This window comes from Euprymna scolopes, chromosome 27, assembly GCF_053919585.1.
Source record: "Euprymna scolopes isolate OS-2025 chromosome 27, ASM5391958v1, whole genome shotgun sequence".
Lineage (NCBI taxonomy): Eukaryota > Metazoa > Mollusca > Cephalopoda > Sepiida > Sepiolidae > Euprymna > Euprymna scolopes.
Window position 1 is genome coordinate 12056082 of NC_136508.1, and position 26340 is coordinate 12082421.

A 26340-nucleotide genomic window follows, 5' to 3' on the forward strand; every position below is an offset into this window, starting at 1 on the left:
GCTACCATGTCTCGATCCTCACAGGTCGTTTCCAGTTCGAGCGACGAAGCTCCCCTAAAGGACAAAAATCTCCCAAAAGGGGTAGCTAAAGAAGAGGCGTCCACGGTGACAACTGTAGATCAAAAGCCAGTGAATACAAGTGTCACCGGGACTCCAAGAAGGACGCCAAGTACTCCAACCCCCCAAGAAGTCAACTCCCCGGCCCAGGGGGAAGAAGAAGAGGACGAAGATGACGCCAATCTAAGAACAAAGGCGCTCATCGATAACACCATCGCGTCCCTCAACAGGCTATTCCAGGCGGAAGGGGTGCCTGACAACCAAAACGCACCCACGGAGGATAGCCCTAAAAGAGTATGTGGGGCTGAGCTACCATCACTCGGCAAAGCCCCTAACTCCAAAACCAAGGCGTCAGCGGCAAAATAACCCAGTCCGCAGACGCCCAACAAGAAGAGGGAGCCTTCCCAAGCGGAAAAGACGGAGGAATGGCCGACTCTAAATGCGACATCAACCCAGCGACAGGCCCAGCCGATGCAGCAGCAGCAGCAGCAGCAGCAACAACAACAACAACAGGCCAAAGGGACCAAGTCAGACACTCCGTGCCCGGGGCCATCAAAACCCCAGGCGAACGAGGTAGCGGATTGGGGCCCTAGGAAAGAAGACCAAATGACACCGGAGGACTACAGGACTCTGTTCAAGGAGACCTACAAGAAGTACACGGAGGGGATCAACATCATTCCCCTGCCGGGACAAGTGGAAGAGCTCCAGAATAGAGTCCTCTCCCTGGTCACATCCAATCTAAAGACCAGGGGGTTAGCCGGTGTCAACAAAGATGTCATGGTGGAGATGTTGATGGCCTTAAACTTCCCGGCCAGCTACATCTGTCGTAGGAGCTTCGCCATGTGGGACATCCTGCTGCCTACCAAAGAAGAGGCAATCCGCCTGTCCAAGACGAACCTGAGCTGGCGAAACATCAAGCTCCAGCCAGAGTACATGAACAAAAGGAGGACGAACGTCTCCATATTGAACGTCCCGTGCCATTTGGAGGCCAAACAGCTGGGGGCTATTATGAGCCAGTACGGAGACGTTGAAACTGTTTCCCCAGTCCGCGGTCAGCGCAATGTCATGACCGGGGACTATAAATTAACTATGGTCCTGGAAAGAGCCGAATTTGACAGGGTTCCAGCGATGCTGAAATTCGGGAAATGGACCCTGTCAATAATAGTGGAAGGCAGGAGACCACATTGCTGGCACTGCCAGAAGCAGGGACATATGGCCCGTGACTGTCCAAAGAAGCCACCATCAAGACCAGCTACCAAGGCCGCAGGAAGCTCCCAACCCTCGGCCACGGTCACAGCCGCTCCCGCGACGTCTGCACCGGTAACCACAACAGAGGGTGAATGGTCAACGGTCACCAGAAGGAATGGAAAAGGCAAGCCCAAACGGACGGTGACCGTAGACCAAACTGACAAGCCAGCCCCCATGGACACGGAGACTCCTCTCTCCTCGACCAAAAGGAAGCTACAAGAGTCAGAGGAGGAGGAGGTGGTGTCCGAGGAAGAGACCAACCCAGCAACTGAGGCATCTTCAGACGAGGTGTCGAGAAAGTCAAGGAGGAAGAAGAGCAGGAAGACAAAGGGGAACCCCACACCCCCTGAGAAAGACTTTTTCAAAAAAGCCGAGGCTGAATCCCCCAACCTACCATCCCCCTCACAGCCAAAGCAATCAACCTCCACCCACTCCTCATCCCCCAGAGACTCACAACCATCCCCAACACCCAACTCAACCCCTGCTCTTCCTCCGCCTCCTACACCATCCGAGAAGGAGAAAGCACCGGTTCGCACGGAGCGAACCAAGAAACTCCCCTTTCTACCCGGAAAGAGACTCTGTGAAACGAGTCTTCTGCCAGCAGCCCATGAGTTGAAGGGCAAGCAGAAGACTCAACACAACAAACTGAGGGATTTGGTGTACATTGGTTGTAACAATGTCACCGATCCCACTCAATTTCCAGACGCTCCAATGTTGACCACCTTTGTGCGAAAAAATAAAGACGCACGGACAGAATCCCTGTGGTCAATGTTGGAGGCAGCTAAGGAGGCCATACAAGGCCAAAAAATAATCGATATGGACCACCCTTCGCGGCTAAAATTAGCAGTTAAATGCGAAGGAAGAACGCCCATCTATGTCCACCCATCACTACACAGGTCACTAAAATTAATCTTTCCCCTGGATGTTGGAGGCGTGGCCAAGGATGGTCAGCCCGTAGAAGACTTACTCACCGGAAGCCTTGGTCAGGCCTACCACATCCTGTCTGCCAAGGATTTCAGACCCGTCTGTGACACTGCTTAAAGGTATGTGAACATGACTTTAAACTTGGCTACATTTAATGTGAGGGGCATCAGGTGTCGAAGCAAGTCCTCGCGTGTTGTGAGAGACCTGGTGTCCCTTAAGGTAGATATCGCCGCTATCCAGGAGACCCACTTTATTTGTGACGAGGATTGTCAGGTGCTGGTAAACGATTACGATGTTTACTCAGCATATGGCAATACTTATAGTCGTGGAATCTCCTTGCTAGTGAAACGCACCCTGTCAGCGTCGGTGAATGTTGTTCACGCAGGCGAGGACGGGCGGGCACTCGTTGTTGATGTTGCTATTAATTGTATTTTTTTTCGGATTGTTGCTGTTTATGCTCCCAATTCTGCTGTAGAGAGGGCAACCTTTTTTCGACGGTTGGAGGGCTTCTTAGTGGATCCGGACGGTTAGTTTTAATGGGTGATTGGAATGCAATCCTTGATCCCAGTATAGATAAGGTCGGGGGGGGCTAGTGGGTCGGCGTGGTGTGACAGCACTCTGTCTGACCTGATGGCTTCGTGCGATCTCGTCGACAGATTTCGTCTTGATCATCCAGGGCGGGAGATGTGGACGTGCCATTCTGTAGTGCCTTCCCATTCGAGTACTCACTTGGATCGGATGTTAGTTAGAAGAGGCGATGTAGAATTCCTATCTTGCCCCACGTTCCACTTGCTAGGACACTCGGACCATAAACTTGTTATGGCCCGTTTGAACTTAAGTGCTAGGCCTAAACTGGCCGGATACTGGAAGTTCAACAACTCCTTGTTGGAGCTGGAGGACTACCGGTTGAAGGTCACTGAGCTAATTCAGAGGGCTTTAGTGGGGGCGGTTACAGGGAGTAAGTGGTGGGTTAGTCTTAAGGCCAAAATTAGGCGCTTCTCTGTCAAGTATAGCCAACGCCTCGCGTTAGATAAGGCTGAGGCAAAGAGGCGCTTAGAGGATAAGCTGACCCGGGCGGTGGAAGGGGGGACCCCCTAGAGTTAGCACTAGCTAAACAAGATCTCAACCGGGTTTCGGGAGCATCTATCGGTGCGCTTCACCCAACTACCCAGGCTCAGGGTTGATGAGTTTGGCAGCTATTTGGCTGACTCGTCCCACCTCACGGCGGCTCGAGCGGCTAGCTGTGATGGTCTTATTACTGAACATGAGGTCATTACTGCGTTGAAGCAGGTCGGCTATAACAAATCTCCGGGGCTTGATGGTTTACCCTACGAGTTTTACTTGAGGCTGTCGCCCATGTTGGTCCCTCTTCTGAAGGATATGTTCAACCATTGGTTTGCCCAGGGCTCCATCCCTGGACAGGTGACCAAGGGTGTGATCACATTGCTGAGGAAAGGTCAACGGCATGGCGGGAGGGAAAACTTTGATGATTTTAGGCCCTTGACTCTGCTAAACACAGAGTTAAAGATTTTGGCAAAGATTCTTGCGAATCGCTTGCAGGTTGTCATCACTGATTTGATCGAACCAGACCAGACTTATGCTGTGAAGGGGAGATCGATTCAAGACAATTTGCATTTGATACGCTCGATCATAGAGGGTACAGAAGACGACGCCGAAGCCGCGCTGATCAGTTTAGATCAGTCCAAGGCATTCGATAGGGTCGACCATCGGTTCCTAGGATCTGTGTTAGAGGCCGCCGGATTTAATCCGGACTTCCGCAAGTGGATCTTTGTTCTGTATGACAGGCCAACGGTGGCGGTGCAGATCAACGGTAAGCTATCGGAGTCATTCGCTGTCTCTCGGTCGGTGCGACAAGGTTGTCCGCTATCGCCTCTGCTGTATGTCCTGGCGTTGGAACCCCTCCTTCGCAATTTAAGGGACGAGGCGACAACACCAGTCCTGTGCGGAATAGCTCTCTCTGGAGGCACACGAGCCAGGGTTTCCGCGTTCGCCGATGACGTCACCGTGTTCGTGTCTTGCCTCACGGACATTCAAGCGGTGGTCGAGGCGCTCGCTCGATACGAAGAAGTAACAGGGGCCATCTTCAACCGTAGCAAGTCTGCTGGCCTGCGGTTGGGGACCTGGACCGGGGTAAACTCGCTTCCAGGTATTTTCAGCTGGACCGATGGACCGGTCCGTATTCTCGGTGTCTGGTTTGGACCGGGACTTCAGCTGGAAAACAATTGGTCGGAAGTACAGTCTAAGGTCAAATCGTCAGTGAAGACTTGGATTGGAAGGAAATTGTCCTTGAAGGGTCGGGCGGAGGCGTGTGCTACATACGTTTTTCCGCTCATCCTTTACTGTTTGTCTGTACTTCCTCTCCCTGCAGAACGCCTAACCCGCTTACAAGAGCGCCTCGATTCACTTTTGTGGAACGAGGGTAAGCACTATGTCTGCAGAGAGGTCTGTGTTCAAAGTCCGAGCGAGGGAGGCCTGGGTCAGCCCAGTCTCTTGTGTCATAGAAACGCCGAGAGATTGGCTTTCTTGGGTCGTTCGCTTGAAGGAGACGCTCCTTGGGTCCCTGTGGTTGAGAACTCGTTTCCCAATCTCAAACTCAACCCTTCGGTAGAAGGTCGTCGTAGACCGAAGGGGGAGTCCAAGTTCTTCTCCGAATGCCGGACCGCTCTTAGAGCTTTGCCGAGGACCAGTGCCCTCGATCAGCCAAGGAAGGAACTGTATCGGGATTTAGTGGAGGGGACGTCGAAGGATCCACTTTGTAGGCGGATGGGATGGTCGATGGAGGTTGTCCGTTCTCAATGGTGTTGGGCGCCGGGACGGGAGATTCTGAATAACTCGGAATTCTCCCTGACTTGGCGACTGGTCCGAAATGCGCTGCCCCTCTTCGACGAACTTTTCCGGTATAAAGAACATACCAGGCGCTTCTGTCCGTGCTGTGACGAACGCGAGCCCGAAACAATCGAGCACGCGTTTTTTTAGTTGCAGCCGGATACAGCCCCTTTTAAAGTACGTCGAGGGGGTAACAGCTCGCATCGATGCCGAGTGTCCGCCCGATCTCGACGTAGGAACTTTTGTGTACAACATGGAGCCGCCGTTCCCCAAGGAGGAAAGTTTGGTTTTCCTGGCGATCCTAGCAGAAGCGCATGACTATTTGGATAACGCGCCTCAAGTTGGTCCGCGAAGGGACATCTGTTCCTGATCGGGATCTGATCGTTTACTTTAAACATTTGCTTAAAGTGAAGATCAGATGCGATTGGAAGAGGTTGCCCAGAGTGGATTTTGACAAGAGGTAGGTGCACAGCACTAGTTTGTGCATCCGTCGAGGAGCCAGGTTTCAATTCTTGTTCCCTCCATGAGCATGGCACGGGCGGTGCTGAGTCCTTCGGAACCCATCCCGCCTAGGTTAGCATAGTTCAGTAAAGTGACTCTTGACTGGTGGTACGAATGAGATCCTGTCCCTGCTTTTATTTCTTTGGTATTAGAGAACCTCTGAGTCTGCCCAACCCCTCTGCTCCTCATGTTTATTTTCTGATGCCCCCGGTCATCCCCCTACTCAGAGGTCGCCTTCCTACCCCCTCCATCCGTTGCTTTATTTTCTCCCACCTCTATTAAGGCCATTCCCCCAAACCCATTAGGGATGCCCTGCTTGTTTTCGGTTCCCCGGAAAACAGTGGGAAATCTAACCACATAGAATAGTACAGGGGGGTCTTACTAACAACACATTAGTAGTTTTTTCCCTTATTATTTTTTTAAATGAACATTTTTATTAGTTTATTCCCACTCCACGAACATTTTATTCCAAATTAATTCAAGAACTCTTTCTAATGAAATCGAACTTTATTTTCTCACACATGCACATACACATAAACAAAAAAAATGCACACACAACACACAGATAAGTTTTTACAAATTGTACATAAGTTATTTTTTACACTGAACGCTGGGGTATTAGTTAGATTAAGATCCACAGAGTGATTGAGGTATTTTGGTAAATGTTGCCAGTCAAGAGTAAGACTTCAAAGTCTCATCTGTTAGATAGTCAAAAAGACCCTGTACCCTCCCCCTCCCAATTTCTTATAGGGCCTTGTGCCTAATTTTGTTGTGTTAATTTTTGTTTTTATAATTTGATATTGTAAATTCATTTTTTGACTTCAATAAAATAAATAAATAAGATGAAAGTGTAGTATCTGCTCCTAGGCCTGGATGTGATCAAATACAATCACTCATATGTTTGTTTATTTACATTTTAAAACGCAGTAAAACAAGTCTCGTTTCATGTCAAGACATATCTCTCTCTTTTTTACTCTCTCTCTCTCTCAGTGCGTGTGTCTCTCTCTTTCTCTCTCTCTCACTTCGTCTTCCTTATCCTAAAGTTTGTTACTATAAAGGAAAATGGTGTCTCGCTTGGATTTTTTTTTTAGTAAAAACATCGATGGGTAATATTTTTTGTAAGCTTTTTTGTTTTGTTTTTACTTCACATTTTTTGCTTGGTATTTTTCGTTTAACAACCGTATCTAATTATTTTAACGTACTAAAACTTTGGTAACGTTCTCCTAACGTGAATATTTGTATTTTGATGTGTATGATGTGTCTTTTTTACCGATAACAAAAGTCTCTATTCAATGTTTTCATAAACCTATCGCCATTAGAGTTTGCGTACGTCAGGGGCACGTGACATGACTCAGCGTTTATTAAATTACGTATAAATATCAATGTCACTTTTTTGGGGCCCCCTGCAGAAAATCGATCACCTAACCAACTTCTGATGGTTCTTTTTGAGCTAATTTTTCGATATTTGTCATCCAAAGTGTGGGGCTTTCATATAGTACCAAGTTTGTTAATTTTTGTTGTGTCTGTCAAAATTTGTTAGCAGACACACAAACATACATACATACATACATTTTCGTTTTGCATATATAGATTAAATGTATTTTGGAACATTTTTACCAGGAGGAATTGCGCACAAAGTATAAGTCACGAAACAAAGTTTCTCCTCAGCTAAGATATAGAATGCATAGAGGTCACAACAAAACACCATCTACGTTGGGCAGATTTCCAAATGTTTGGCAGCTGCTTACGATACAAGTTATTTATTCATGACATGCAATAAAACACTACTTCATGGAGAACATAAACGTTGCTTTAATGTCTGGTTAGAATATTAAGGGTACCAATAGTTTAAGTAAATGAATGTTGCTCTAGCTATTTGAATCTACGTTAAATTATTATTGAATGTTTTGGTGTCCAGGGATATCTGCATTATCATCTGTCAGCTAATTATTTATTGCATGTGACTATAAATATTTTACAGGCTGATTTTCGTACATGTTGCATTAAATGAAAACAATTTCAGGAATCAGAAATGGTGTTGAGGATATAAAACCTTTTTATATTATAAAACAGCAGGACTCTTTTTGAAAATCGTACAAATAAAACTCGGTATGAGTCTGAGCGGAAAAATGTAAGTTTTTTTTTTACAGTTATCCTTATTTAGTAATACAATTTATAACATAAATATATATTACTACATATATGTGAAGGTATGTTGGTAACACATAGGAAATGGCCTGCAAGAAACGTCGTTCAGAAAGATTCTACAGAACACAGAATCTTGAAAAAAATATGTAAAAAAATACTTAAAAGAGGGAACTGGTTATTCGTCAGCTTTCTACGCCTTGATAAATGTGATACTTACAGAGAAAATTGTAGATATGGAATCGGTGAGAAGAAACGAGATGTATTATGGCAAGCTGTTAAGCAAGGTGCAAAAAGATGTTATGAGAGAAAAATACCATGTGCCTTATAATTAAAAAAAAATTATATTTACATACATCCACTCAAATAAAGTTAACCTAGCCGGGGACCGATTTCATAAAGCAAATTGTGGGCATTTTGCATTATGTGTTAGTACACATACAACATATATATATATATATATATATATATATATATATATATATATATATATATATATGCATATATATATATATGTAAACATACATTTATGTATATATATATATATGTGTGTTTGTGTGTTTGTGTGTATATAAATATATATATATATATACATATATATATATTCATATATATTAATTCTAAAACTCAACACGTACACTACAGGCCTTAACAAAACCCTAGGACTACTCAGTGACGACAATTTTTATAACTACAAAGATATTCTATAAACATTTCCTTAGGACTAACATGCACGGTGAGATGGGGTATCTCTTTGCGAAACCTTTACATTTTCCCTAATCTTTTCTTTCTTTATCCTCTCATACACATGGTATGTGTATGGGTGTGCATATTATGTACGCATATTTGTATGTATTTGTGCGAGTGTATGTGTAAACGTACCTGAAAGTGTATATGCACGTCAGTATATGTATATACATGCATATGTATGTGTATGTATATATATATATATATATATGCAGATATATTTGGATATATGTATATGTGTGCGCATATATGTGTGTATGTTTTCAAAACACATTTTCTTAAAGAGTTAATTTTCTTCATATAACCGTATATGTATATGTGTATGTCTTTCTCGCACAACTATACTTCCTTTGCCGTCACTCTCTTCTCCTCTTCCTCTTTCTCTCTCCCTACATTCGCTTATGTAAACTTGTGTATATATGTATAACTGTCTCTACGTGTAAATGTATGCGCAAACATTTATGTATGTACATGGATGTCTGTTAGTATATGTATATGTGTATATATGCATGCATTTATGTACGCATATGTGCATATATATATATGTATATATTTGTACATGTAAGTATTTGTTTGTATACGTATGTATGTGTACATATTAATATACAAATTAATAAAAAGTGGCGTTTCGTCTTTGTCTTAAAACGGTTGAATTTAGAAACGACGTTTTCGTTCTTTTTCGAACGAGAAATAGCCGTTAAATTACAAATGAGCATCATAGCGTTTTTCCTCATAACGTCTTAACTCCTTGGAATTCTTATTCTCTCTTAGAATAAATAATATCGTTAGAATTCAAAGGATTAGACAGTTAAAGACGCGTTTCTAATTTTTATTTACTGTTTATTTTTTTTTTATTTTTCGTTTGTATGTGTATATGTACTGTGTTCGTACTTATATGTTTATATATTTAAGAGTGACGTGATACATTCTCATTGGCTATACCTCCTTCTCCTCCTCCTTCTTCCCTCCATCTCTACATTCCTTCCTTTTCCATTCCCCTTTTCCCCATGCATCCTCATACTTTCACTACACCGATGAAGACTGAAGGATCGGTCGAAAATATGTACTTATAAAAGAAGGTTTTTAATTTTTTTTTCACAATATTATTTTGTATTCCTGCACGTCACCATTTGAAAACGAATAAAGAAAAGTTATAAACTTTTATACTTTTCGTATTCTTTTTTATTCATATATATATATATATATATATATATATATATATATATATATAAATATATATATATATGTATATATATATATATATATATATATATATATATATATATATATATATATATATATAGCCACTGACCCAATAGGTAGGGTTCAGGAATTAGAGAAATCTTATTTTCAATGAGCATCCTTGATATACGCTTGGGGTGTGAATGGTACTATGATGCACTTATTGTTGGAGTGTGCAGGCTATTTCATTAATTGTTTTATTTTTTAACTTAATTGGCTTTTACTAGTAATAAACAAAATTATTAAATATTGATAGTTTTTAAATGCTTAATGATATAAAGGCCTTAGTCTCAAGTGCATTTTAACATTTGCAAAAATGTATAAAAATATATGCGGACACCCTGTTCAAATATTTTAGAAGAATTATAAACCGAATTGGTTATTACAAAGAGATTAAGACATTGTATTTGAATGTAAGAGCGTATTATTGCTAATATATATATATATATATATATATATATATATATATATATATATATATATATATATATTTCAGAGGAAACATAATTTAATTTAAATACCAAAGAAACAAAAAAAATAAAAACATGCAGGTGGAATCATTAAATTTTCCTTAAGGCCTTATCGTCTGACCCTCTAAGAGGAAACGTCAAAATGATAAATTAAAAACTAAGAATCGAATGAGGAAAGAGGGAAATTGGTTTCACTTGGAAGACCAGTGAGAAAAAAGAAAAAATATATAATCTCACTGTTCAGGTGGTTTTAAATCAGTAAATATTTCCAACTGGTGTTTCAAAATCTTTTGTCTACACAGGCTAGGTCGAGAGTTATTAATGACTAACGCCTCAATGATATTGAGATGATAGTTCGACCTAGCAGTGTATAAAACAGAAAACCACCCATCGGAATATTGGTCAGAACACCTATTTATACTAATCAGGTGATTACCGATGGCGGACTCATGAGCTTGGGAGTGGCCGGATGTTCTCGAAACCTGGTGTAATCGAATATCCCAAGGGATGTGTTGGGATATTCTCATTTCCAATCTTTGGAATGTCTTGCCAACGTAGTCAGCTCCACACTGACAAACAAATTTATAAACAACAGAATTCTTTTGAATGGTTGGCAAAATATCTTTACGAAAAGAAGAGTAAAAGGTTCGAGTTGTTCGGGTATCAAAGTGCTAGTATACTATCTCCACGCTATTACCAATAATAATATGAATGATAGTATGTTTATAAATTTTCACGTTTACAGTTGACAGGTTGACAGTTAAACAGAGAAGTCTACCATAAGAATCGGAATTCATAAACTCACACACACAATCAACCCCCTACCAAAACACGCACACATTCACATCCACCCACATATACACCCTCATATATATATACATATATATATATATATATATACATATATATATATATATTACTTACTTGTTGTTTCATCAAATATTTTCCATGCAAAATCCGATCCAGCATTTTGCTAATTCCTACACTCTGATGAGAAGAAAAGTATTTCTCTGAAACTCCGCGGATTAAGGACTATCCACTTATTTAGTGTTTCCTTTTCAGATTAAATATGTTTTTAAACACATTTCCAAGTGTTTTTAACATGTTTTATTAACTGTTTGCTCGTATATATATATATATATATATATATATATATATATATATATATATATATATATATATATATATATATATAGTCATCCACATACAGTACAGTAGTGCGGCTAGACAGGCAACAACCTCAAGCCAGGATTGAAACTCGACCGTTTGTACGGCAGTCAAGGCTCCTAACCATTACGCTATTGGCGGCTGCTTGAACGAGTAGTGAGTTTATATATATATATGGGTATGTATGAGTACCTAAATGTGCATGTGGCAATATATGTTCGTATCTTCATATAGGAAAATAAAACAGATTCCTAAGAAGAATTAGCAGGATGATTGGGGGAAATGTTTGGTATATTTCATTTTTTTTAATCTTAGCGTTCAGAATTTTCTAAAATATGCAGAGGTTTTCTTTCTCATTTTTTCTTCATATTTACATATGTATGTTCGTATTTGTGTTAGCTTAGAGTAATAAGTGTCATGCTTTAGGAAGACGTGTATATCTATTTAAATATCTAAATGCATATAAAATATATTAAGGATCTATGTCAAGTATGTTAAAACTAGAAGCACTTTTTACCACTATAAAATATGGATACATAGTATTATGTATCTTATCATAACATTTTCTTAAATACCTAAAATTATATATATATAAACATATACATATATATATATACACGCACACACACATATATATCCCCCCACACACACCCATATATATATATATATAGCCTGCCCCCCCAAAAATCTCTAAATAGGGCCCGTTTCTTAGTGTTTTATTCGAACGAAATTTAACAGTGGATTCTGCCATGCCCTGTAAATAAAGGCAATCAGTGAATAAATAATGGAGATGTCAAGTTTTTTGGGGTCACCATGCATATATATATGTATATATATATATATATATATATATATATATATATATATATATATATATATATATATATATATATATGGCGGGATTGAAATACCTAGTGGTATTTTGTTACAGTATATGTAGAAAAATGCTGTTTCACTGATTGCAGGTGTATAGACTACCTGTGTCAATGTTTTGTATAGAAATGTTGATGTTCACTTGAAACAATTTTACATTAATCGTAAGCGTAAGAAATCGTTCTTAATATTATTATATATGTTTTGGACCATTATTTGTTTTCTGTTGAGTACAACTGTGCAATATCTTTTGTGAGAACTACTATTTTAAAGAAGCTCAGTGCAGATAAAGAAAATATGAAGTAATAACGGTTAACAGAGGCTAATTAATCTTTATATTCAGGGCCGACTTTTCTCTTTGATTTGTTGCTGTATGCGCATTACATAACACATGCTCATTATATAAGATATGCTCATTATATAACAGCTATAAAATGTAAAACAATTGTATTCATGTTAAGATTTTTGTTCCTTAGAAGGGCTGGTTGAGTTTGAATTAAAAAAATACGTATTATATACGTTTGAAGCCAAAACAACGCATTATTACAAAACAAACAGACATTTTTTTTGTTTGAATATAAATTTTCAACAAAATAAATGTTTGTTTATATTTTAAAATTGTGTTGTTTTGGCTTCAAACGAATACGTATTTTATTTTAAATCTATTCACATTTTTTGGGCTATATGGGGAAAATAATATTGTTATATATCAGGGGGTTGCATATTAGGGAACATATGTCACGGGAGTAACGACGGTGATGAGAGAGATAAAACCTATTACAGTTCTATGGATTCTTATAACTTATATTAGCGAGCTGAGAGGATGATCAATTCTTTTTATATCAGACGGCAATATTCATTACTTATGAAGGGGGCACATTACTTAGAAGTGGGTTACACAATGTTTATATTAAGACGATTAACACTTTACTTTCAATTGTTGAATGACGACACGTAAACTACAGTTACAAAACCGATGGCATGCTTTATTTTATTTGACCGGTCTAAATGATGATGACACCAGGAATTCAAATCCGTTTCTACATGGTTAAATGTTCCCCCCTTCGCTCCTAAAGGGGCGCTCCTCTGATCATGTCAACTCTTTCCGACTGCCATTGCTGACACTCGAACCGGTATGCCCGTCTGCATTTATCTGACTAAATTAGCTCCTACATTGAGAAATTCCCTTTTTGCTATGACGTCAGATGTATAGTGTCAAAACGTGATTAACTGGCGTGGCCCAGCACACGTTCTTCAAACACACTGCCGACAACAAATAATTCTCAACTGACCTATTTTTTTAAAATCCTCTTTTCATAACTGAACGAACAATTACATTCTTTTTACAATTCAAACAATATCTGACTATTTCAAAAACAATAGCTAAATTCCAACATTACAATTTCTGAATCTCTTCTGAACCTTACTTTCAAGGTTCGAATCTCAGCTTCTCCTAATCTCATTTTAACTTACCTAATGTTAATTTTATTTACATGAAAAGGGGGACACCTTTTTCTTGTAACAATATTACATTATATAACGGACAATCGCGTTAATTGCGTTTAAGTGTGTTTGGTTAGGTTGTATTTATATGAATGTATGTAACAAAGCCCGTATAGAAGACAACGTAGATTATTACATTATATTGTACTTGTTTCCAATGAAAATATATTGACTTTATCAAAAAATATAATGCATCCATAGTAACTAAAATATGCCTGGTAGATTATCATAAACTAAATGAAAAACTAGTTAGTCTGTTATAGAAATAGAAAAAATACTATAATGATGAAGAATGATATAAATATATATTCTAATAAAAATTTGTAACGTTCGATAAGCCTTTTCTCATATCATCACAGTCAGCATTACCTAGCCTTTTTAAGTATTAAATATTACAATGTTTTTATGATCTTAACTGAATTTTCTAATAATTTTTTCTGGAAAAGTATTCAGAATATGTTAAGGTAGAAGTTTACCGAAAATAACGAAGTTGTACACTTCTCGACATAACGTAACTCTGCAGAGGTTACGAAGTCACCATGAAAAACGGCAAGCAGCTTCATAACGCAAGCTTAATGTAAATATGAAATATTATACATATGATTAATGGTATATAAGTACTGCCAATATAACACCTGGATATTCCAGTCATCGCTATTTCACCATTATAATTGTGTGCGTGCATCCCATCCATTATTACGAAATTGTAAGACGCATGTCAATCTGAATTAAATAAGTGCGCCAGGATGATTCATTACTGCCATTCGTCACAGCTTGCCCATGCATGACGCCGAAATGTATCAACAGAGAGCTGGATTGCCATTGCTGATTGCACTCGACGTAATAAACGCGCGTGTGATTCATTTCCCTCGGAGAAAGAAAATTATATCAACAAAAAGGCGAACACGGAAGCGGTAGGAAAGGAATGGTCGCGGTTATCGATATTGAATGAAACATCCGTTTATCCTTATTTTTTTTTTCTCACGAACCGACAAGAGATGAGCGATGGCGTTGATGGTCCGTAAAAGTTACTTTAACATTTTGTCACGTCTTCAGGGCTTTTTATATCGATCACCTTTCTGCTGAATGAGATTTATTTTATGTTCTAATCTCAGTCTTTTCTTGGTTGCATGCTTGTTCATTAAATATAATATATGCATTCATTTCTCTTTGTGTTCTATAGATTTTGTTAGATGAAATTAGTAGTAACTCCCACGATTCGATTGAGGTATTAACTTTTACATAATTCTTTTTATGTCTATAATATAACCATCTATATATATATATATATATATATATATATATATATATATATATATATATATATATATACGCACATACACATATATAAATATATATATTTACATATATATATATATATATATATATATATATATATATATATATATATATATAAGGCTACTTCAGTTTTGGACCTAATATGGATACACACGAAGGGGGTTCTGCACTTAAATTTATTTTGGCGAGAGGTGCGCAATCTCTAACCAAACCTCCTAGAGTTGACAATGGAAAATGAAGTGTACGTGCTAGACGACTGAAAACAAATACTGGGATAAGGGGTAGGCGTATGCAGCGCTTAGACTTCCCAAATCGTAACCCATCTGCTACTAACCAGGATCAACGTTGCTTATCATCGGTGATCATGCGAGCACCAATGTATAAACGTAATTATGGTGTAAATTTGTTGTAACTTGATGATCGAAGTAGTATATATACATTCATAAATATATATATATATATATACATATATATATATATATACATATGTATATATATATTTATATAGAAAGTTAACACATTTACAGCAAATAAAATGTTTTTGTAAATGAATAATCTATATTAATAAAACATTATACGTAAATGGGTTTGTCTAAATATCTAAAAAGTAAACTCTTACACTCCTGGTCACATAGCACTGAAATTCTAAGGAAATAATATTCACGCACCAAGAGTGGTTTATAACAAATACTATATTTGCTTACATGCATGTATATTGCATACGAACATCGGCAAATTTACATGTAAAATGTTAATTAAGCATTAGCAGACATTTTGTGCGCATGCGCGTATGTTTGATTTTTTTCTCAGGCTGGAACGCCCAGGTCTTTTTTATTTCAGCTTTAAGTGATGACAAACTCTAATTTTTTTTTATGTTTTTGTATTAAGAAAAAAAAATTCGAAAGCATACATACATTTTACTCGCGGTTTGAAATTTGTAAATATGAAAACGATCCTATATATCTTTTTCACGATCTCATATTTACTAAATTCCATACATTATTTTCAGAATAAGGAGGGGTGTGACACACGTAATAGCGACAGGGCTGAAATAATAACTTTATTTTTTAGAAATTCATTCTTAATATGTGGGTGGGAAGGCATTATTTAAACTATTTTGTACTTTCATATAATAACATTTCAAATAAGAACCGACACGTATTGTATCTCTTTTTGTAAAGTATTAGTATACATTAAGTATACGTTTCTCAATCCAATTTCTGGATTTGTTTATTGTAAAGCTAGTGTTGCCTAATCACGAACTGCAGTTTAATTTTTTTTTTTTTGAGTAGCATGGATTTTAAATAAGGTGCATCTACAGTGTAGTTACCATATTTAAAAATACAAACACTTTATAATAAACTCATGTATTTAAAAAAAAATGCTGACTCATTGTCCAGAAGTGACGTCGTGTGTTGATGATGCGGGTGGAGCAATCAAGATTTTGTTGCTTTAAAAAGTAACGTGGAGGCCGCCAGGGATTACCGAACCTTCTTTTATTAGGTGAGGCTGAAGTGGGTGGATTAGCGCGTGTTTATTCACCCAAGAATTATCACGGTTTTTCATTTTTTATCGAGAGGGGGCCAGTAGATGATTTCACTGAAATGCTGCATCAAAATAGATCCTACACTTTGATCTTAGTCAAAAGACTAAGTAAGCGTAATATAGTTTCTACCAGGCATTACCTCCTACTAAAAAATACAAAATAATCGACACAGCATATATTTCAAGCGGTGGGGAGAGGAATATGGAATAAGTCCCAGAAATGGATGAAGCAGTTTATGATCTCAAAAATACTTTATTTCATATATATTTTTAAAAGAGGTGATGATACGGAGTCAGGCCCGGAAACGGCTCAAGAACTTTTCGACCTCAAAATGACTTTTTTCTAATATATAAAAGCTGAAACAGGCTACCGATAGATATGACATTATTTCATGCATGTTTTTAACAGTGGGATGGGGGATATGAAAGCAGTCCATGAAATGACCGAAACCGTTTACGAGTTAAACATTACTATATTTCCTTTATATTTTTAACGGTGGGATTGAGGATAAAGAGCCAGTCCCGAAAATGACTGCAACATTTTATGATTTAGACATAAACTTATTTAATGTATATATTAACTTCAGGGCGCGGAATAAGAAATATGTGCCGGAAATAGCTTAAGCAATTTTCGATTTAAACAGTAATTTATTTCATCTATATTTTTAACAGATATTATTTCATAGTATTTGTTTTTGTAACATATCCAAGTATTATGAAAAATGATGAAATGTGAGTTAATTGATAGGTGTTTTCTTCAATGAAATAATCAACCAACACAATATATCAAATTATTATTTTCGTAAGGAGGGATACTAGGCGTTAAAATTATGTAAACTACTATGGAAGTTGAAATTGTGAATAAATCGATTGATGTGTTTGGAAAAAAATAAACCACCCATACAATATATCAAAGTTATTATTTTTGTAAGAGGGGTGATAATGTTGGTTTATATTATGAAAAATGATAATCGAAATTAGTAACATATCCAGGAATTATGAAAAGTCATGCATTAATTTATTGATTGGTGCCTTTGTAGAAAAATATTGTGCCCCGGACATGTATTAGAGTTATTTTTGCGTGAGGCGGGAGGGGATAATGAGCTTACAATTATAAAAAATGATTCTCGAAATTAGTAGCATATCCAAGTAATATGAAGAATGATGAAATATGCATTAACCGAGTGGTGTGCCTGTAATGAAATAATCAGCCAAGACAAAATATCAAACTTATTATTTTCGTAAATTGGTAGGTGATAATGTGCGTTCAAATTATGAGAAATTGTTGTCGAAATTAGTAACAGCTCCAGCAATTATAAAAACTGAGTTATTCGATTGGTGTCTTTGTAATGAAATAATCAACTAAGACAATATATTAAAGTTATTATTTTTGGAAGGGGGTGGTAATGTGGGTTAAAATTATGAAAAATAATTGTCGAACTCAGAAACTTATCCAATAATTGTGAAAAATGATGAAATGTGACTTAATTGAGTAGTTTGTTTGTAATTAAATAATAAAACCAGACACTATACCAACGTAATTATTTTCCTAATGGGGGGGGCGATAATGGGGGTTAAAATTTAAAAGAACATGATTGTCGATATTAATAACTTATCCAAGAATTATGAAACATGATAAAACATGAGTTTATTGATAAGTCTAATAGTAATGAAATAGTCAGGCCAGACAATATATCAAAGTTGTTATTGATGTAAGTGGATAGGCGATAACATGAGTTACAAACATAATAAATGATTGTTGAAACTAGTAACATACCAGGAATTATGAAAACTTTTTGTCGAAATTAGTAACAGATTATGAAAAATGATGAAATGATAGTTAATTGGAGTGTGCGTATGTATTGAAATAATCAGCCCAGACAATATAAAAAGTTATTATTTTCTAAACGGGGGGGGGCGTAAAAATGTTGGTTAAAATTATGAAAAATGATTGTCAAAATTAGCTACATTGCCAGGAATTATTAAACATTATAAAATGATAGTTTACTGATTTGTGCGTGTTTTAATGAAGTACCTATTTACAATGCCTCCCCACAGGACAGAGTTAGACACCATGGTCGTTTTTTAATGTGGAGAAAAGGTACAAAAATTAAAATTGTTTCAGTCGTGAAGGATTTATCCTCCAATGAAAGAGAACGAGAAATGGAAGTGCCGCATCTGAAGAACAGATACTACACTTTGAGGTATTTATTTGCTCCCCCACTGAGCAAATTAGGCACAAGGCCGATTTTTAAATTGAGGAGTGAAGGGGAAATGGAGACCCGGGGATTAGAGGAGCGTGATAGTGACAATTAGTATGAAGGGTTGCCCTTCTGATATGTGGGGGCGCCCCCCCACATATGGTCTTTGCTTGCTGTATCTGCCAGAATAGATACTACACTTTGATCATGGCCAAAAGGCTTATTAATTTTAATGAAGTAATTAACTCAGATAATATATCAAAGTTATTATTTTTTTAATGGGGGCATAATATGGTTTCGAATTATAAAAAACAAATGATTGTCGAAATTAGTAAACGTATTGAGGAATAATGAAAAATGATGAAATGTGAGTTTGTAATGAACTAATCGTCCCAGGCAATATATCAAATTTATTATTTTCCTAAGAGGTGTGCGATAATGTGGATTAAAATTATGAAAAATTATTGTCGAACTAGGTAAAATATCCATGAATTATGAAAAATGATGGAATTTTAATTAATTGATTGGTGTGTTTGTAATGAAATAATCAACCCAGAAAATACATCAATGTTATAATTGTTTGTGAGAGGTCGGGCGATAATGTGTATTTAAATTATACAAACTGATTTTCGAAATCAGTAACATCGAAGATTTTGAAAAATAAAGAAATGTGAGTTAATTGATTTGTGTATTTGTAATAAAATATTAAGCCCAGGCAATTTATCAATTTCTGTAGGTGATCAATAATATCTTTCTGCATGTTCAATGTCAACACCGGACGTCACAGTTGTAGTGGTTAATAGAAAGACACATAATTGTGTTGATTTTAATGTTCTCTGGAGTTCTCTATGAATTAACATACCTTCACTTCTGGGGCAAGGACTGGAGAGAGTAATGTCCATTTTGGGGTCACTATGAAATCTCCCACAATGGCATATTCCAAAAATATGGAATAAATATGGAATAATATTCCGAAATGACATCGTTTCTCTTAATAATGTGTTGTTTACGGATGTGGTAGTAAGGGGGGGAGAACTATATTTATATTTAAAATTGTCGTATAGTATAAATTGCGTAATGATCATTTGCGTCAATGCATTTAAGTAATTATTTGGAAAACCTGCTGAGTTATTGTCAAGAAATTGTATCATTTTACTTAAAACGATGGTGCAAGTAGTTTGAAGAGAAATAATACAGTAATTTGGAATTTTGTAGTGAAGCCAGGGGTGCCTTATCACGAAGTTTCTCAGAATATGTGTTTATTTGTTTGTAAAGCCTTCTGAAAATAATTGTTTTCGGTAGTAGGGGAAAAATGAAATAGTGTAACGTGGATTTTGATAATGAAGCAAGGGTTGTTTAATGACCTAAATGTGTCAATGAATGTTTGCATCAATTTTAAAATTCTTTTAAGACATCTTCCAAAAATGATATAATGTTTCCTACAATAATATTTCCGATAGTGAGGAAGGAAAGAAACGCAGTAATGTTGAAAGTTATGGTGAAACAAGGCTTCCGAACTCATAAACCAATAGAAAGTATATATGTATTCATTTGGAAATCCTAATGATCCATCTTCTAAAAATGATTTCAATTTTCTTTAAATTATGGTAGCCTTGGTTGGATGATAAATAATTTCATAAATGGTGTACAATGCCTGCACATCATCATATACAGTTACTAGACAATAATTCTTCCGTAATACTGTTTTCATTTATTTATTTTTTTACTTGACAATTGTAAATTACTGTGTTTTTTTTTTTTTAATAAACGTTCCCTTTCTTTGATTTACTATACAAACATCGTTTCTGTAAACGCAGACACGCTACTGTGTTTTTATTTGTTTCTTTGCATTGCCAACTCTTATTTTCTGTGTTATAATAATCGTTCGCTTCCTTGGATTTACTGTACAAATATCGTTTCTATCAAACTGACAGCCTCGTGTACGACTGTTTTTTATTATTCTGTTAATTGAAAACTGACACATATATTCATTTTCTCATATTTTCGGAGCACAAATATCGTTTCTGTTTTGTTTTTCGAGGGAGATTAAGTTGGCTTTTTACAGAGTAACCGCCATTTGTGTCTTTGTCTAATCTCTTTTCACGGGTTGTAACCTTCAGAAATACCAACTAATTAACTTATTAGAACTAAAATGTTCTTTTCTCACTCCGATTGCCTAAAATCGACGCCCATATTTGAACAATACATATAAAGGGGACAGCCAATATTTTTCGTACACTTAGAAAACTACTTCAAGGTGATTACTAGTGGCACATTTTTTTTAGATTGTATGTACGGAGTTGCGGAGTAAATATCCACAACTAGTGTACATCATTTTTTTTTTGTTTGGCTTTGATAAGTTTAGTGTTTGTGGTTTGCGCGACACTCTTTTTTGGACATGACAAGAATTCTTATTTTACTAAGAGGTATGTTCATGCATATGTGATGTGTGCAAATTTTCTACTTGTACACTTGTCATCATTAGAATCAATTATCTATTCTACTGGCAACACAATTAAGTTAAATGAGGTAAAATGCATTCAAAAGAAATCGTGTGTTTGTCACGGAAGAAGCGGGAAGATAGCCTGATGGAAATACATGGTCAGATTGGCTGACAGGACAACAGAACAGCGAAAACTACCAAGATTTGCTGGATGAGAAAGCCCTACCAAGAATATGAAGAGAGATATGGAATTATATTTTTATGCAATTCTGATTTTAAAAGAACATATATAGCTGCTAGATTATTAATATTAAAGCGCGTAATACTTACAATGTTGCTACGGTGACCATTAACATGCTCTTTCACGATTATCGGCATCTAAATTCAGCATTGGTTGGCTTGTCTAACCTACAAATGGTGTTTATTCCTAAATCGTTGTGGGTCTGTCATTTGTTCCGGTGCAAAGTCGCTCAACGTGTCCCTCTAGTTTTAGAATACATATGGACCCCCCGCACACACATACACACACACACACACGTATATATATAATATATATACATATATATATATATATATATAGACATAATTTTAAAAAAAGTATTTTTGAATTCAAAATTATTTTTATAACATAGTATTGCAGCTTTTACTTAAAAATAATAATGAAAAATAGCGGTATATTACTTCATATAAGCGGAAGAATAAATACGATAGTACATAACGACTAGAGGTATACAATTTAATCCACCTAACAAATTAATGCCTAAAGCAAATGTTATAAATAGAATTTTTAAAAGCCCAATAATTACATATAAATTACATCACACACGTAACTGTAAGAGGAATACAAGATTAAATTATGAAACCGCCATTAATAATGTATAGTCTGACTTAGCATTTTACTAAGAGTTGATATTAGCTTGCAAACGATTTTCAACGAAAAAATACGACGGATGTACGTATATTAAAATAACATCAGCATATGACATTCCAATATTATTAAACTGATGACATTCCAATATTATTTTACGTATAGATATACGTAAAATAATATTGGAATGTCATCAGTTTTTTTTGTTTTTTTAGAAAATCGTATTCACTTACATTCATTACAGTTTATGTCGCCTTTTTAAAATAAACTGTAGGTGTTTATTAGTATTAATGATTTTAATATCAAACTAAACGCTGCCCCGTATATGTCCATTATACAACTCATACAATTCACAGCTTTTGAAAGCCCATATCTGATAGAAACGAATTAAGCCAAAAAGAAATTAAACGAGATGGAGAAAGCGTTTAAAGTGAACTCTCTAACGTATATATTAAAACAGTTTTACGCCATAAAGAATTACTAGAGGATCAAGTATTAACGAAAAAATAACAAGGTGGTAGGAATCTTCAGTTCTGTTTTTGATTATTATGTTTATTTTCTGGGTACTGCCACCCAAGCGCTTAATTAAAAGCGTCTTATCCGATATTCGGAATCCATTTCTTTTATTTCTATTTTCCCAGTTTGATTCAAAAGCGAAGCGATAACTATCACGTGGCGATTCGAGAGGGGATTGTATATCTAAAAATACGGGTTGTTTGTAAGCGTTAAAAGTACGTGATATTATTAAATGGTACTTTGTAATAATTTGCCTTGCGTTTGATTACAAAAGCATATTTAATTCAGTCGTTAGATAATATATATATATATATATATATATATATATATATATATATATATATATATATATATATATATATATATATATATACCAAGTATCTTTGGGAATTATGTTGTCAAGAGCTACTCATACTTATATCCCAAAATTTGTGTATACATTTATCAGTCAAAGATCTAATTTATTATTCTTAATACAAAAAGTAAGAGTGTTATGGCAATCCATAAGTACTTACCAAACCATGTGGAAATTACACGCCGTTTTTTACAATATGGTCCCATTAGTAGATGAAATTAGTTCCTATAATTATTTAAAGAACACCAAATGTTCACAATTATAACTTACACAATGTTACCTACCCGTTATGACATGTCGCTTGTGATACCTACACAATTAGAATTACACTTACGTTCTTTTTATCTATATTTAAAAATTTATTTGCAAAACAACACTGAAAAAATGCGAAATGTTTATTCTCATTTAACCATTCTAATTGTTCGCCGACCCGTTAAATAACGAATATTGCTATGGCGATCAACACTATGTAACATTTTGCCAACACGTCGCATTTATCGATTTAACACATGACATCATTTAAAGGAATCAACTCTACCTTCCTTACTCTTATCTCATCACATATATCGACATAGAAGGTTCTAGTAATCACCTAGTATTTTCTATTCTAAACTCTTCCTCAGAAATTAAATTTGAACTCGGAATGTTTTTCTTTTACCTCCACTCAACAGTTTATATTCTCATGCGTTTACTAGTTTAATACTAAATGCATATCTAATTGCATATTTATTTTAGAAATGTACTGTAAAAATACGTTTAATTTTGAATTTATAAATATATATGTCTGTCTATATCTTTATGGACACATTTATTTTAACTTGCTGTGAAATTAATTCTAATTTTCAAAATATATATTTTCAATGAATAAAACACATATGGCTATACTAGCATTGCAAATTTACTGGTTTTATTATAACAATTAATGTTTCTTTGACTCTAATGATAAAAGCAATTTCACTGCTAAATAACTTCGGAATGTTTCAAGAAAATATCACATTTGGCATCTGGCGAGCGGGTCTTTAATTGTGGAAACATTCATTTTCATATTGCTGATTATCTGCATATTCGATTAATAACCATTGTACGCTTTTAAATCGAGGGTCACGTTTAATTTAATGTGTTTAAAAGTATACACCAACATTTAATGTGTAACGTGATGTACAGATTCGTGAACAACTAGTAGCTGATTGGGGCAATGCATTCAAGTGGTGAAATTAAATATCGAATTACAAAACTGATGAAATATTACAAGCATTTGGGTACTAAATGAAAGTATTGAATATCTAATATCCATTATAGAAAGATTCAATGAAGGTAGGTATGCATACATTCGCGTCTATAAAGGAAAATGTACGATTAATAGTTGTATAGGTAATAGTATGTTCACCTACATTCGTTTAATCAGCATATATATTTTTACTCATATTACACTCAATTGTTGGCAAATGAATATGATTAATTTGCGTATAAAATCGAAATATCGATGAATAGTTATATTTTGTATTTTCGATTATATATGATCTTTACAATATTATTGCAATGCTTGCACAACCATGACATCAATAATAGAAAAAAAACTTCTGGAGGTATCACATGTAAAATTACAAGGATTAATATATAGAGAAAAGAATGGTTTTTATAATGGCAAATAGTTTATTTCTATACAATTAGATAGGGCTGACCACTTCCCTTGATGAGTTCATAATTAACGCATACTTAAACTTAACAGCTTAATCTGCCTCCCAAGATTGGCATGGGCATAGAATGTGTGCCTACATAAAAGATGTCTTCCCGTGTGGCATGTATATCTCTAGAGAAGATCCCAATTTATCCTATCCGGGTTGCACTTGCTAAAACCACATGATTTATATTTGCCCCCTATCGGCCCCATAACAGCGGAGTTACTATCTTTAAGAGTATATCTGAGAAAATAGACCAGATCCTGTCTGCGCCTCCTACGCCCAACATCCACATCTGTGGTGACTTCAACATCCATGAACTGGAATGGCTGACCCATCTAATAAAGACAGACAATGAGGGGATGTTCTGTTATGATTTTGGCATTGCTTATGACCTCACACAGATTGTTCGAGAACCCACCCATGTGGCCGATAGTACTGGTCAATATGCAAGCCTCCTAGACCATTTTCTCTCAACTTCCCCTGAGCTATGTTCATGTTCCGTTCATTCTCCTCTAGGATCCTCCGATCACACCATCGTATCAGTTAAGATAAAAATGAAATGCAATAAGTCCACTGACGTAGACCTCCACCGTACTCTGTACCGGTACTCTATGGCTGACTGAGATATCTTCCGTACATTAATATTTGATTTACCTCTGCATTCCATGTTTAAAAAGGATGTGTCCTCTATAGTATCAGCTCTGACCGAATGGTTAATTGTATACATAGACTGATTCATACCATCTAAAAAATTCCAACAAAAACCTTACAGCCAGCGATGGCTCTCCCCAGAATGTGCTGCTGCTATCGCGCACAAGAATCACTTTTCCATGACTACACACATAATAGATGCACTGAGAATAAATCCGCTTTCAGGCTCGCCAGCAACCACTGTAAAAGAATAATAAAAATGCAAGAGAGCTATACACCTAGTCTGTTGAATCAAAGGTTGCTGATCAGCGGCTTGGTTCCCACCAGATTTGGCAAATAACAAATAGTATCTTGAACAGAAGTGTGCGTCTATCCCAACCATTATCAATGGACCAGAAGTCATCTCGTCTGCATCAGACAAGACCAAACTATTTGCAAAGAACTTTGCAGCTTATTATACCCTATGCAACGACGGCCATCAACTCCCCATATTTCCTCATATAACACAAAACACGCTAGGTAACATACAAATATCTGTGCATGAGGTCGCTAAGCTAATCAAGAACCTTGATTCCAGTAAAGCAACTGGCCCTGACGACATCCAATTATAGTGTTAAACATGTTTCAACCAGAAATTGCTCCCATACTTACGAAACTGCTTAAGCGTTGCCTAAAGGCAAGTGCTTTCCGACTGTCTGGAAAACCTCATCAGTATGACCTGTACTTAAGAATTAAGGTGATAAGTCATCTCCCAATAAGTCTCCTGTGTGTGATGAGTAAGTTGCTGGAATCAATATTAAATAGAGAAATATTCAACCACCTCAGCAGAAATAACCTTCTTAGTGACACACAATATGGTTTCCGTTCTGCAGCATGTACCACAGATGTGCTAACGTTTATATCTCACAGGGTTAGTGAATCTCTTGGCAAAGGCTTCCTTTCTAGGGCAATTGCTCTTGACATATCAAAGGCGTTCGACAAGGTATGGCATAATGTCCTACTTCACAAGATTTCCAGCTACGTTATAACTGGAAATGGTTTCTCAATTATTAAATC